The sequence below is a fragment of the Ranitomeya imitator genome, chromosome 2 (genome assembly GCF_032444005.1).
Source record: "Ranitomeya imitator isolate aRanImi1 chromosome 2, aRanImi1.pri, whole genome shotgun sequence".
NCBI classification, from domain to species: Eukaryota; Metazoa; Chordata; class Amphibia; order Anura; family Dendrobatidae; genus Ranitomeya; species Ranitomeya imitator.
In genome coordinates, this window is record NC_091283.1 from 756,442,556 (window position 1) to 756,456,959 (window position 14,404).

A 14,404-nucleotide genomic window follows, 5' to 3' on the forward strand; every position below is an offset into this window, starting at 1 on the left:
CCTGGCTAATCACCAGTACTGCCTCTTACCTCCTGGCTAGTCACCAGTACTGCCTCTTACCTCCTGGCTAATCACCAGTACTGCCTCTTACCTCCTGGCTAATCACCAATACTGCCTCTTACCTCCTGGCTAGTCACCAGTACTGCCTCTTACCTCCTGGCTAATCACCAGTACTGCCTCTTACCTCCTGGCTAATCACCAGTACTGCCTCTTACCTCCTGGCTAATCACCAGTACTGCCTCTTACCTCCTGGCTAGTCACCAGTACTGCCTCTTACCTCCTGGCTAATCACCAGTACTGCCTCTTACCTCCTGGCTAATCACCAGTCCTCCTCCGTACCTCCTGGCTAATCACCAGTACTGCCTCTTACCTCCTGGCTAGTCACCAGTACTGCTTCTTACCTCCTGGCTAATCACCAGTACTGCCTCTTACCTCCTGGCTAATCACAAGTACTGCCTCTTACCTACTGGCTAATCACCAGTACTGCCTCTTACCTCCTGGCTAATCACCAGTACTGCCTCTTACCTCCTGGCTAGTCACTAGTACTGCCTCTTACCTCCTGGCTAATCACCAGTACTGCCTCTTACCTCCTGGCTAATCACCAATACTGCCTCTTACCTCCTGGCTAGTCACCAGTACTGCCTCTTACCTCCTGGCTAATCACCAGTACTGCCTCTTACCTCCTGGCTAATCACCAGTACTGCCTCTTACCTCCTGGCTAGTCACCAGTACTGCCTCTTACCTCCTGGCTAATCACCAGTACTGCCCCTTACCTCCTGGCTAATCACCAGTACTGCCTCTTACCTCCTGGCTAGTCACCAGTACTGCTTCTTACCTCCTGGCTAATCACCAGTACTGCCTCTTACCTCCTGGCTAATCACCAGTACTGCCTCTTACCTCCTGGCTAATCACCAGTACTGCCTCTTACCTCCTGGCTAGTCACCAGTACTGCCTCTTACCTCCTGGCTAATCACCAGTACTGTCTCTTACCTCCTGGCTAATCACCAATACTGCCTCTTACCTCCTGGCTAGTCACCAGTACTGCCTCTTACCTCCTGGCTAATCACCAGTACTGCCTCTTACCTCCTGGCTAATCACCAGTACTGCCTCTTACCTCCTGGCTAATCACCAGTACTGCCTCTTACCTCCTGGCTAGTCACCACAACTGCCTCTTACCTCCTGGCTAATCACCAGTACTACCTCTTTCCTCCTGGCTAATCACCAGTACTGGTTCTTTCCTCCTGGCTAATCACCAGTACTGCCTCTTAGCTCCTGGCTAATCACCAGTACTGCCTCTTTCCTCCTGGCTAATCACCAGTACTGCCTCTTACCTCCTGGCTAATCACCAGTACTGCCTCTTACCTCCTGGCTAGTCACCAGTACTGCCTCTTACCTCCTGGCTAATCACCAGTACTGCCTCTTACCTCCTGGCTAGTCACCACAACTGCCTCTTACCTCCTGGCTAATCACCAGTACTACCTCTTTCCTCCTGGCTAATCACCAGTACTGCCTCTTTCCTCCTGGCTAATCACCAGTACTGCCTCTTACCTCCTGGCTAGTCACCAGTACTGCCTCTTACCTCCTGGCTAATCACCAGTACTGCCTCTTACCTCCTGGCTAATCACCAGTACTGCCTCTTACCTCCTGGCTAATCACCAGTACTACCTCTTTCCTCCTGGCTAATCACCAGTATTGCCTCTTTCCTCCTGGCTAATCACCAGTACTGCCTCTTAGCTCCTGGCTAATCACCAGTACTACCTCTTTCCTCCTGGCTAATCACCAGTATTGCCTCTTTCTTCCTGGCTAATCACCAGTACTGCCTCTTTCCTCCTGGCTAATCACCAGTACTGCCTCTTTCCTCCTGGCTAATCACCAGTACTGCCTCTTTCCTCCTGGCTAATCACCAGTACTGCCTCTTTCCTCCTGGCTAGTCACCAGTACTGCCTCTTACCTCCTGGCTAATCACCAGTACTGCCTCTTTCCTCCTGGCTAATCACCAGTACTGCCTCTTTCCTCCTGGCACCCTCCTTTTGATTAACGCAACTTCATATATGCGTCACACTGCAACAATGATGCAGCAAGAAACAACTCACAAAGGGTAAGTGCACACAGTGTCTTTTAGCTGCAGCCTTACTTGCTGAGTTTTTTCTCCAAAAGACGCTTCGGGAAAATGCTGGAAAACTGCAGTGTTTTCCCTGAAGAGTCTTTTTTACATCTCTATGAAGTCTTCTGTGGTATCTTTAACACTTTTTTTAAATTGTATGTAAATGTAAGGTTGGTTTCAGACTTGCATACAGGAGTGCTGCGGATGGCAGCGTACTTCCTCCCTGAAACCACACCAACGCTCTGCCTACTTCTCCTTACGTCCTGCGGTGCCCTGCGTACCTATCTTTAACATTGGGTATGCAGGGACGTATGTTTGGACGCTGCACCGAACTGCACCGAACGCAACATGTTGCATTTTGTTGCGGTCGGCGCAGCGTCCATATGGCACATGCGGAGACATCCGTATACAGCGTACGTGCCTGCGTACCCAATGTTAACGATAGGTACGCAGGTGGAGAGGAGAAAAAGATCCATGCATACAATACAAATATAGGTACGCAGGGCACCGCAGGACACAAGGAGAAGTAGGTGGACAGTAGGCAGGGTTTCAGGGAGGAAGAAGGGAGGAAGTATGCTGCCATCTGCAGCTCTCCCGTACAAAAGTCTGAAACCAGCCTAAGGGGGTTGCGGGAATTCCTCTGAACCCCTGTGCCGTTCCCAGTTTAACATATGTGTAATGTATATTTTAATGTTGCTGAATGTACATAAGTAATGTATTTATTATTCCTGTGACTGCAATGTACGTAGGGAAAGTGCAGTGTTGGGAATAGACCACTAGATGGGGCATTTTATTGTTAATAGTTTACTGTAGGAGGGGTCACTGTGATAAGGGTAGGAGAGCTTTCTGGTTGTAGTCAGAAGGGCCTGGGCGCCCATAAAGCTCAGAAGGGCTTAAGTGACCAGGAACAATATAAATACCCCACGTTTGGGCCTAAGCATAGTGCCCAGCCATCCAGCACCCACATTACCAGCTTGGCCCAAAGCCATGCAAGCGTCACCAGCTTCTGGATGGCAGCTTAATTTAAAAGTAGACACAGCAGGAACGACGGGCAGGTCGCTCGCCATGTGGCAGATGTTTGCGTGGGTTGATTCCCTCAGAACTGGGGCGAAACGGCTGACAACCCCTACATAAGGCAAGGAATCTAGACAGGTAGGATACTGAAATGCCATATGAGATCGTAGGACCCAGGCACGAGCCATGTGAGGAGGAAAGGATTAAATTGAAAGCTGATATGACGTACACTGTGAAACTTGATGTAACTGCTGTAATGGAACTGGATAAGCTGCGAAGAAAAGAAAGTAAAGTGTTGTGTTTGAAGTTGTACTTGGACTGTGTCTCAATTATTTCCAAAGGGACTGGAGCAGTCCGACTGGAGCAGAGTAGAAGACCTGCCAGCGCACCGAGTGGAGTAGCAGGTAAGCTGACAAGGGAACATGATTTTTATGTTGAGGGAGGCCACGGCATGCGAAGCCTGAGTAGCTCAGCCACGACTACGGCCCTGGCCTAGTTCTACATATTAATAGTGATCAGCTTCTATTAACCACTTCCCAGCTTTGGATTCCAGAGAAGTCTGAACATACCTGACATCAAGTCATTCTTACATTCCAATGCATATTTTCATTATCTTTGCCTATTTTAGTGCTTCATGTGCACTTCCCTTAAAAAGCTTTTTCACTTGAAAACTTGTAGTTTTTGGCTGCATCAAAAACTCGGAGTGCACTTTGCTTAAAGGTACAGAATTGCATACAGTGCCTTGCGAAAGTATTCGGCCCCCTGGAACTTTTCAACCTTTTCTCACATATCATGCTTCCAACATAAAGATACCAAATGTAAATTTTTGGTGAAGAATCAACAACAGGTGGAACACAATTGTGAAGTTGAACAAAATGTATTGGTTATTATAAATTTTTGTGGAAATTCAAAAACTGAAAAGTGGGGCGTGCAATATTATTTGGCCCCTTTCCTTTCAGTGCAGCAAACTCACTGCAGAAGTTCATTGTGGATCTCTGAATGATCCAATGTTGTCCTAAATGCCTAATGATGATAAATATAATCCACCTGTATGTAATCAAGTCTCTGTATAAATGCACTTGCTCTGTGATTGTCTCAGGGTTCTGTTTGAAGCACAGAGAGCAGCATTAAGATCAAGGAACACAACAGGCAGGTCTGTGATACAGTAGTGGAGAAGTTGAAAGCTGGATTTGGATTCAAAATGATTTCCAAAACTTTAAACATCCCAAGGAGCACTGTGCAAGCGATCATATTGAAATGGAAGGAGTATCATACCATTGCAAATCTACCAAGACCTGGCCGTCCCTCTAAACTTTCATCCCAAACAAGGAGAAGACTGATCAGAGATGCAGCCAAGAGGCCCATGATCACTCTGGATGAACTGCAGAGATCTACAGCTGAGGTGGGACAGTCTGTCCATAGGACAACAATCAGTCGTACACTGCACAAATCTGGCCTTTATGGAAGAGTGGCAAGAAGAAAGCCATTTCTCAAAGATATCCATAAAAAGTGTTGTTTAAAATTTGCAACAAGCCACCTGGGAGACACACCAAACATGTGGAGGAAGGTACTCTGGTCAGATGAAACCAAAATCGAACTTTTTGGCAACAATGCCAAGCGATATGTTTGGTGTTAAGGCAACACAGCTCATCACCCTGAACACACCATCCCCACTGTCAAACATGGTGGTGGCAGCATCATGGTTTGGGCCTGCTTTTCTTCAGCACTGACAGGGAAGATGGTTAAAATTGATAGGAAGATGGATGGAGCCAAATACAAGACCATTCTTGGAGAAAACCTGTTGGAGTCTGCAAAATACCTGAGACTGGGACGGAGATTTGTCTTCCAACAAGACAATGATCCCAAACATAAAGAAAAATCTACAATGGAATGGTTCACAAATAAACGTATCCAGGTGTTAGAATGGCCAAGTCAAAGTCCAGACCTCAATCCAATCGAGAATCTGCGGAAAGAGCTGAAAACTGCTGTTCACAAACGATCTCCATCAAACCTCACTGAGCTCGAGCTGTTTGCCAAGGAAGAATGGGCAAGAATTTCAGTCTCTCAATGTACAAAACTAATAGAGACACACCCCAAGCGACTAGCAGCTGTAATTGCATCAAAAGGTGGCGCAACAAAGTATTAAGTTAAAGGGGTCGAATAATATTTCACACCCCACTTTTCAGTTTTTGAATTTCCACAAAAATTTAAAATAACCAATAAATTTCGTTCAACTTCACTATTGTGTTACACTTGTTGTCCAAACACAAAAGAAAAAAATGGAACGCACTCACCGCTCCTGATAAAATCAGTCCTTTATTGGGACATGTATAGCTTTAGCCAGGGAGAATGTGAAAAAAAGACGGACAATGGCCGTTTCGCACTACCGCACTTCCACGGGTCCACTTACACTTGTTGTTGATTCTTCACCAAAAATGTACATTTGGTATCTTTATGTTTGAAGCATGATATGTGGGAAAAGGTTGAAAAGTTCCAGGGAGCCGAATACTTTCGCAAGGCACTGTATTTTCTTACTAGCTCCCTGCCACAAAAATGACATTGGATTCTTAAAGAGGTATTCTCATGTTATTACATTTCTTTAGCTAGACAGCATGAAAATAAGCAAGTTTGCAATTGACTTTTTCTGTATTCTATCATTCCCCTGCAATGAGAGCTGACAAGGTTAGTGACACTCTCCACATCGCTGCGCATGGTTCCTCCTCTTTACGCCACACAATCCAGATCATTCTGATGAACGTTTGGATATAGGTATAAAATGTTAATATTCTGGATTTATTGGATTGCATGAATGAATAAATAAATATTTATTTTTTAATTTCATCCATTTTAGTGCCGAGTTTTCATCCACCTACTGTCACCGATTGGAACCATAACCAAGCACCTACCCATCTCTTCAGACTACCATATACTATTACCTACTAATCTGGGCAAAGGTAATTGAGAAACAAGTCAGAAGCGATCTTTGAGATCACCTATTGTGAATAGTGGATCCTGTGTTATCGTCTGTAAATAAGGGGGCTAATTAGACTGAAAAGTTATCAAAACAGGAAGTATGAGGCAGATACATCAATGTGTTTACGCCAGAAAATTGGCACAAAGCATTCTGTAAATACACAACATTTTGCTACTTTCTCCATTTTCACCCAGTTATAGCCAGCTTCGCCAAAATGAGTGGATCATAGGAAGGAAAAGAGTGTAGCAAAGTCCACCTTTGAAAATTATGACCAGATTTGACATACCTTAAACCCAGAGGCGTAACGACCGTGTTGCAGACATCACAGCTGGGCCCGTGCGGGTGTTGAGAAGCCTTGGAGGTTCATGCAGCTGAAGTGTAAGGAATCTCAGGGGACTCGCCGGGGCCATGCACTGCAATACAAGCTGCCATCCAAGCAGAGGAAAGCTGCTTATGTCAGAGTGCACGGGATTTGGGGCGCATGGCACTGACGTCATGCAATTCCGTCATTTTCAAGCTGAAGTCAGCCGCGAGGATGTCGTGCAGCAGGGGAGCATGATCTTTTTTTCTCCTTGCATTAAAGAGCAGCAGAACAATGGAAATATACCAGGATGAAGATGTACTGTATATACCAGGATAGGGCCCAGAACAAGGGACATATATACCAGGATGTGGGACATATATACCAGGATGTGACCCAAGACTAGGGACATAGATGTACATCAGGAAGGGGCAAGGATGAGGGACATATTCATCTGATTGCATTTTTAATATTACACAGCCACCCCCTCCATGAACTGGCAGGTTTATGAGTGGCTGTTTCCATCAGTATTTTGCACCTGTGCTGCCTCCGCCTTTATCCTGGGGTTTTGATGCATCCTGTTAGTGCATTGGTAATCTGACCTTGTGTTGGTCAGGCTGGTTTCGATTTTGTGATATTTTTTGTCCTTTTCGGTGAGCCGTTTTTATTTTTACTATAAGGACTCACAAGTATGGGGACCTTTGATGAGGATTGCGATCTTGAGTATTTTGTTGTCCAACAACAGCCCCGAAACCTGAAAGACCTGTAGAAAATCTTCCTCCCAGTGGATGTACATAGAGCAAAGAGATTGAACAGGATTTTACAGGTGAACAACTGGCTACAAAATTGTTGCCGTGAGCAGTGTTTTGGGTTTCTTGACCATGGAGTGAATTACCTGTATTATGAACTCCTTTCTAGAGATGGGCATCTTACAAAACAAGAAAACACATATTTGGCAGATGCCCTGCTACTCTCATTAGGAGAGCTTTAAATTAGAGCAATATTGAATGCGAAATGTACTGCCAGGAAAGAATATATAATTTCCGTGACAGACAGACAAACAGACGGAAGTGACCCTTAGACGATTATATAGTTAGATAGGCAACATTGAAACTTGCTGGGATGATACACATGATTGGAACACAAACTTTGAATGCTATCACTTATTTATTAGAAACGGGATTAACAAGAGGGGAGGAGGTGTTGCATTGTATGTTAGGAAAATGTATATCTCCACAGAGATCCAAGCTTCAGAGAATGGTAACTCTGCACAAACTGTTTGGGTCACAATGCTGGAGAGAGAACAGAAAGGCCACTATAGTAGGTGTTTATTATAGCCACCTAGACAGACTGAAGATATGGATGAACTCTTTTTACATCAGATGTCTCTGTTCTCAAAAAAGTATGACATAGTGATCTTGAGAGATTTTAACTATCCAGATATTTGTTCAGAATCACTCTCAGGCAAAAGTATAATGGGTCCAGAAAATTCTTATCTTCTTTTCTAATATGGAGTAAGTTCAGAGAAGAGCTACGAGGATAGTGAGCGGACTGCAAACTATGTCCTATCAGGAATGGTTAAAGGATCTGGGAATGTTTAGCTTGCAAAAAAGAAGGCTAAGAGGAGACTTAATAGCTGTCTACAAATATCTGTAGAGATATCACAGGGTAGAGGGATCATCCTTATTGTCATTTGCACATGGAAACACAAGAAGAATGAAAATGAAAGAGACAAGATACAGATTAGATATTAGAAAAAACATTTTAACAGTGAGGGTGATCAATGAGTGGGACATGCTGCCATGAGAAGGGGTGAGTTCTCCTTCAGTGGAAGTCTTCAAACAGAAGTGGGACTGACATCTGTCGGAGATGGTTTGGTGAATCTTGCATTGAGCAGGCGATTGGACACAATGACCCTAGAGGTCTCTTCCAACTCTACCATTCTATGATTCTAAGATGTGTATGGAGGAGGGGACCAAAATCCCAGCTGCAGTGTGTGCAAACCTGGTCAAGAACTAAAGTAAACATCTGACCTCTGTAATTGCAAACAATGATTTCTGTACCAAATATTAAGTTCTTTTTTTCTATTGTATCAAATACTTATTTCATGCAATAGAATGCACATTAATGCACATTAATAATGTAAACATTATAAAATGTGATTTTCGGGATTTTTTTTTAAAGATTCTGTCTCTCATAGTTGAAGTGTACATAAGATAAAAATTACAGACCTCTCCATTCTTTGTAGGTGGGAGAACTTGCAAAATCAGCAGTGTACTAAACACTTAATTTCCCCACTGTATATACAGCTCTGGCAAAATTTAAGAGGCCACTGCAAAATGTTCAGTTTGTCTGACTTTTCTCTTTACAGCTATATTTTTGAGTGAAATGTAAATTGTTCTTTTATTTTATAAACCTCTGACAACATGTCTCCAAATTTCCAAGCAATAATTTTTGTATTTTTTTCTGACAAAGAAAATGGTCAAAATTTTAAAAAAAAACAGGGCTTTCAGACCTCAACTAATGCAAAGAAAACACGTTCATAATCATTTAGAATCAACGATACTAATGTTTTAACTCAGGAAGAGTTCAGAAATCAATATTTTATGGAATAACCATGATTTTTAATCACAGCTTTCATGCGTCTTGGCATGCTTTCCACCAGTCTTTCACACTGCTTCTGGCGCAAAAATTTAAGCAGTTCTTTGCTTGATGGCTTGTGACTATCCATCATCCTCTTGATTACATTCCAGAGGGTTTCAATGGGGTTCAGGTCTGGAGATTGGGCTGCCCACGACAGGGTTTTGATGCAGTTGTCTCTTAATTTTTGTCAGAGCTGTAGTGCTGGGAAGCTAACCTGATCTGATAGTATGGGTGTCATCAATAGGGCTGTTATCCAGACACTGTGCATCACACATATCTGTCATGATCCCAATGGCAGGGAATCACAAAAGGACAAGCACAAAAACAAAACAAGCTCTAGGGTGATGGAACCTGAGCTGACCGCGATCCTGAACCTAAACACACAACTAGCAGTAGCCGGGGAACGTGCCTACGATGATTCCTAGACGTCTCGCGCCAGCCGAAGGATTAACTTCCCCTATTAGAAGAAACACAGACCTCACTTGCCTCCAGAGAAACACCCCACAGAAATTGCAGCCCCCCACATGTAATAACGGTGAAATGAGAGGAAAGCACATACGTAGTTATGAAAATAGAATCAGCAAAAATGAGGCCCGCTAAAGCTAGATAGCAGAGGATACAAAAGTGAACTGCGCGGTCAGCGAAAAACCCTTCAAAAAACCATCCTGAAATTACTTGAACTCATGTGCCAACTCATGGAACATGAGGAGTAATTTCAGCCCACTAGAGCAACCAGCAGCAAGGAATCAGATATCTGCAAGCTGGACAAAGACAAAAATAAAGCAAAACGTGGAACAGGAAAATCAAAACTTAGCTTGTCCTGAAGATAACAGACGCAGGGAGCAGAGGTAAAAAGACACGCTGATTACATTGATAGCCGGCGAGGAAATGACAAAAAAGCCAGGTTAAATAGGAAACTCCCATAACCTGATGGAACAGGTGGACACCAGAGACCGCAGAGAACACAAGTCACCCAGTACCATCAGTAACCACCAGAGGGAGCCCAAAAACAGAACTCACAACACATATCTGTGCGACTGACGTCCTATGCAAGTTTCATCTAAGTGCATTTTTAACACTAGGCAACCAACCCCTCCATTTACCCCTTTCCCTCCTTAGATGTATAATTACGGCTAAGATGGCCTCCCGCTGTTTATGGCTGTAGCGATGAGCCCACAACTTTTCCGGCCCATGTCATCTTCATTTGCAGATCTTGTCGGTCATGGTGAGACAACCCCTTACAGCTCCAGCCTATATAACACTAAACATTTATGGAAGACGTGTTCTATGTAAGTCTCAGTCTTATAACAATGTCAAATTGTCAAAAGGCACTTTCAGGCTCATAGCACAAGCTGGTATCCAAGCAGCGATCATAGACAACAATTTTCACTCTTAGATGAATGTTATGTATCTGTTGAAGGTAAAGTCAAGCAAACATTGTAGAATGGTAGAATCCATTATTTTACAATTACAATCGCAAACACGGTGATATTTATAATCCTCCTTTGGAGATTTTTTGAGCTTCTGGATTCGTACAGTACAGACATTAGGAAAATGCAATTATGAGATAATCTTCACAATATAACATTTTTCTTGTAGCTCCATAGATGCCACTCATTTCTTGTGTGCCATGTTGTACAAATCCAGAGTACAGCTCCCATAAAGGGAGCCGATCTAAGGGTAGCTGGGAAGACCTAGCTGGGATGATGTGGATCCACTGGATTACTACGAGGCTTCTGTTAGACTAAACTGAGTAGTGATGTCTAAGACATTCCCTGGTTTTCACCCTGTAACCTCCATATGTTGATGTGGATTTCCCTTTGGGGACTCCTTAGATCGCTGCTCCCAGAGTAGTCTCCGTGACTAATCTATAGAAGACTGAAATGCATGGTAGCAAAGCAGAAGACAGAAAGCACAGTCAGACAGGGCAAGCTCAGGAACACCTTTACACACTACAAAAAAAAGCCTTTTCCACTCAGGCATTGTCTGATAAGGAGAGACAATTGTTTCAATTAAACATTTAGGAGGTTAGAAGCCAATATATGGATCAACAGCAGCAGAGGATCAATGGAGGTCAGGAAGAGGATGGCAGCAGCAAATGGCAGTGGAAAGAAGAGTGACAAGAATGTATCAGACGCTCTTGGGCAGGGGAGGAAGCAAAAATTGTATACAGACAGGACAGCACGGAATCTCAGCTGCTGGTTTCTGTAAGGAAAACGTTTCCCTGCCTGTTTAAAAACTTGTTTTACCTCACAGAAAGAATCAGCTGTGATCTCGTGCTGTTCTGTGTGTATACTGTTTTACATTCTACCTTGCTCGGGAGATGTGGTATGATCAGACCATGTTCTCCCATGGCCAGACACAGTCAGGGGCACATTTATAAGATTATCTCAGCACAGGAACATTTTTAATGAACACATCCAACTGTGGAACTTATTTTTATTCCAAGATCTATTAATTAAAATGTTCTTTGTGTTACGCTTTTGATTGAAGAACTACTGTGCCAAGGTCCGAGTAGAGCCTGGAGGGGCATAACTAGGCAAACATCTGACTCTTAACTAGAGCCTCTGATGGCGGGGTTATACTTGGCTCCAGATGGACGCCAGGTGATTCTCCAGGATGAACCCTGGAGCCGTGATATCTGACCCCAAAGGGGAAGGGAAGCATGACGGGCCAGTAACTGGTTACACGGGAGAGATAAGGCTGGTAGGCAGTTGAGGAATCAGGCTCAGGCAAGACAGGAACAGAAACACAAGGATGGCCACAGGTTTGGGATCACAGATGCAGGTACATAGGTGCAAGTTCAGGCAGATCAGGAGCAAGACTGGGCATGGGCAGAATGGATACGAGTATCATAATACTAATGCACTGCAGACCCACCCTGAGAAAACACAGAAGCAGCAGAGGGACAAAATACTGATGATGAACAACAACTCACACAACGACCATTCATCAAGAGCATCTGTTTAGTATTATAAATGTAGACAGATGAGGCATATATAGGGCACAAGTCACACAGATACGTGTGATGCATCACACCAGCTTATAGTCTATTGGTCACATACATACTGTTAGTGCCCATCGCTGTATAAGTGCACCCCAAAAGGACAAACATCTTATTTCGCCACCAACATTACAGTACTGGGTTACACCCTAAAAGATGACAAAATACATTCGGTATTAGTGGTTGACATTTGGGTTAAAATATGCACTCTTGCAACCCACGTTTAGGGCCATCATTGTCTTGTGAGTCCCTACGCTAAAATTAAAATCAATTCATTGGAAAGAACATACAGACAATGAGGAGCGTTCAGGTGGGTTGTGGGCTAACATATTTTGTCTAAAATACCAACTTTTGTCTCATTTATTTTTTCATCTTTGCAGGATGCAGCCAGGTTTTATAATGTTAGTTGGAGAAATAGGGAGTCTGTTCCTGTAGGGTGCAGATCACCTGATCTAATAGTATGGGTGTCACCAAGGCAGCCACCAGGAAATTCAGTGTCCCCTACTGGCATAATTTTTGGGACCCCTTGGTACTCTGCCCAGGCTCCACCTCCACCCATCGAACTCTCCAAAGTCCCACCTCCCGCTCTTGGAAAACTCCACTTCTCCACCATGTCCTCACCAAGCACACATTAACAGTTTCCATCGAACACCTGTTCACATACATAGCCATCAGCTTTTGTTTTGGCCAAAAGATTTTTTATGACTGCCACCACAACGAGGAGAACTCTTTTGGCCCAGAGAATAAAGTAACATTGCTAAACTTACAATGTGAAAAATCAGTGATGGTATTACTTTTTTTCCCAAACCCAAGCCCTCAGAAATAGTTAATAAATGAATCTGTAATTTATGTGTACTTTAAAATAGTGATGTCAAAAGCTACAACTTACAATGCACATACAGCTACATCAATGGCAAAAAAGTTATAGCTATTGAATTATGATGATAAACAAATTACAAAAAAAATACTCGACCGATCCCTGAAATGAGCGGAGCAGCTAGTCAGACATGTGTGCAGTCGCTACATTAATTTCAGTGGGAGTCCCAGCTATTTCCGGAACTCACAGTCAAATGAAAGGAGTGGCAGTACGCATGTCTTACCAGCTGATCTATTCATTTCAGGGGTGGTTCTTGGGATTAGTGGGAGTTCTACTTCTGGGACCCTCCTACTGATAAAAATCTCTTCCCATAAAACTCATTGCCCCCTGAAATAAATGGAGCAGCTGAGAAAGGTAACTGTACCTTATAGCAGACAGACAGGCAGCAGTCAATAGGGTGGAACTTAGTAGAACTTAGTAGTTTTCAGGCAGCAGACAGAGATGGCCTCCAATTTCACACCGCACAAACAGGGAGGGGAGCACAAGAAGAGCAGCTGGTGGGCGAATTGGAGGCAGGATAGGGGAATGGGAGGTTGGACGGGCGAGTTGCCAGGCGAGTGGGCAGGCTCATCAATTTCGAGCCCTCAACTCCTTCATATAATGTGCCGCAAGGGCCCAGGGTGCCAGCAGTTTAGGAACAGAGAGCGGGATGGCAGTGTCTGACGTCACTGATGTCAGATGCAGCGGGGCTCCTCTGCCATACAATGTAAGTTGCTGGGGCTGCGAGTGACTGGGGCCCCAGGAATTAATAAAGCAAAGTAAAGTAACTAGCCTGCGCCCCAGCATGTCGCACAGTCTGCCAGGCCATTTTTACAGTGGCTCGGCTCTGCTGGTTCACTACAGGCTGCGCTGTGTGTCTCACCCAGTCTGAGCCCCCCTCTTTGCTTCTGCTCACAGGGTCCCATACACCAGTAAAGGCAGTAATGCCCTGATGCCGACCCTTGGCATCACTAATAGGCTATGCACTATATGTACAGTGGGGCAAAAAAGTATTTAGTCAGTCAGCAATAGTGCAAGTTCCACCACTTAAAAAGATGAGAGGCGTCTGTAATTTACATCATAGGTAGACCTCAACTATGGGAGACAAACTGAGAAATAAAAATCCAGAAAATCACATTGTCTGTTTTTTTAACATTTTATTTGCATATTATGGTGGAAAATAAGTATTTGGTCAGAAACAAACAATCAAGATTTCTGGCTCTCACAGACCTGTAACTTCTTCTTTAAGAGTCTCCTCTTTCCTCCACTCATTACCTGTAGTAATGGCACCTGTTTAAACTTGTTATCAGTATAAAAAGAAACCCGTGCACACCCTCAAACAGTCTGACTCCAAACTCCACTATGGTGAAGACCAAAGAGCTGTCAAAGGACACCAGAAACAAAATTGTAGCCCTGCACCAGGCTGGGAAGACTGAATCTGCAATAGCCAACCAGCTTGGAGTGAAGAAATCAACAGTGGGAGCAATAATTAGAAAATGGAAGACATA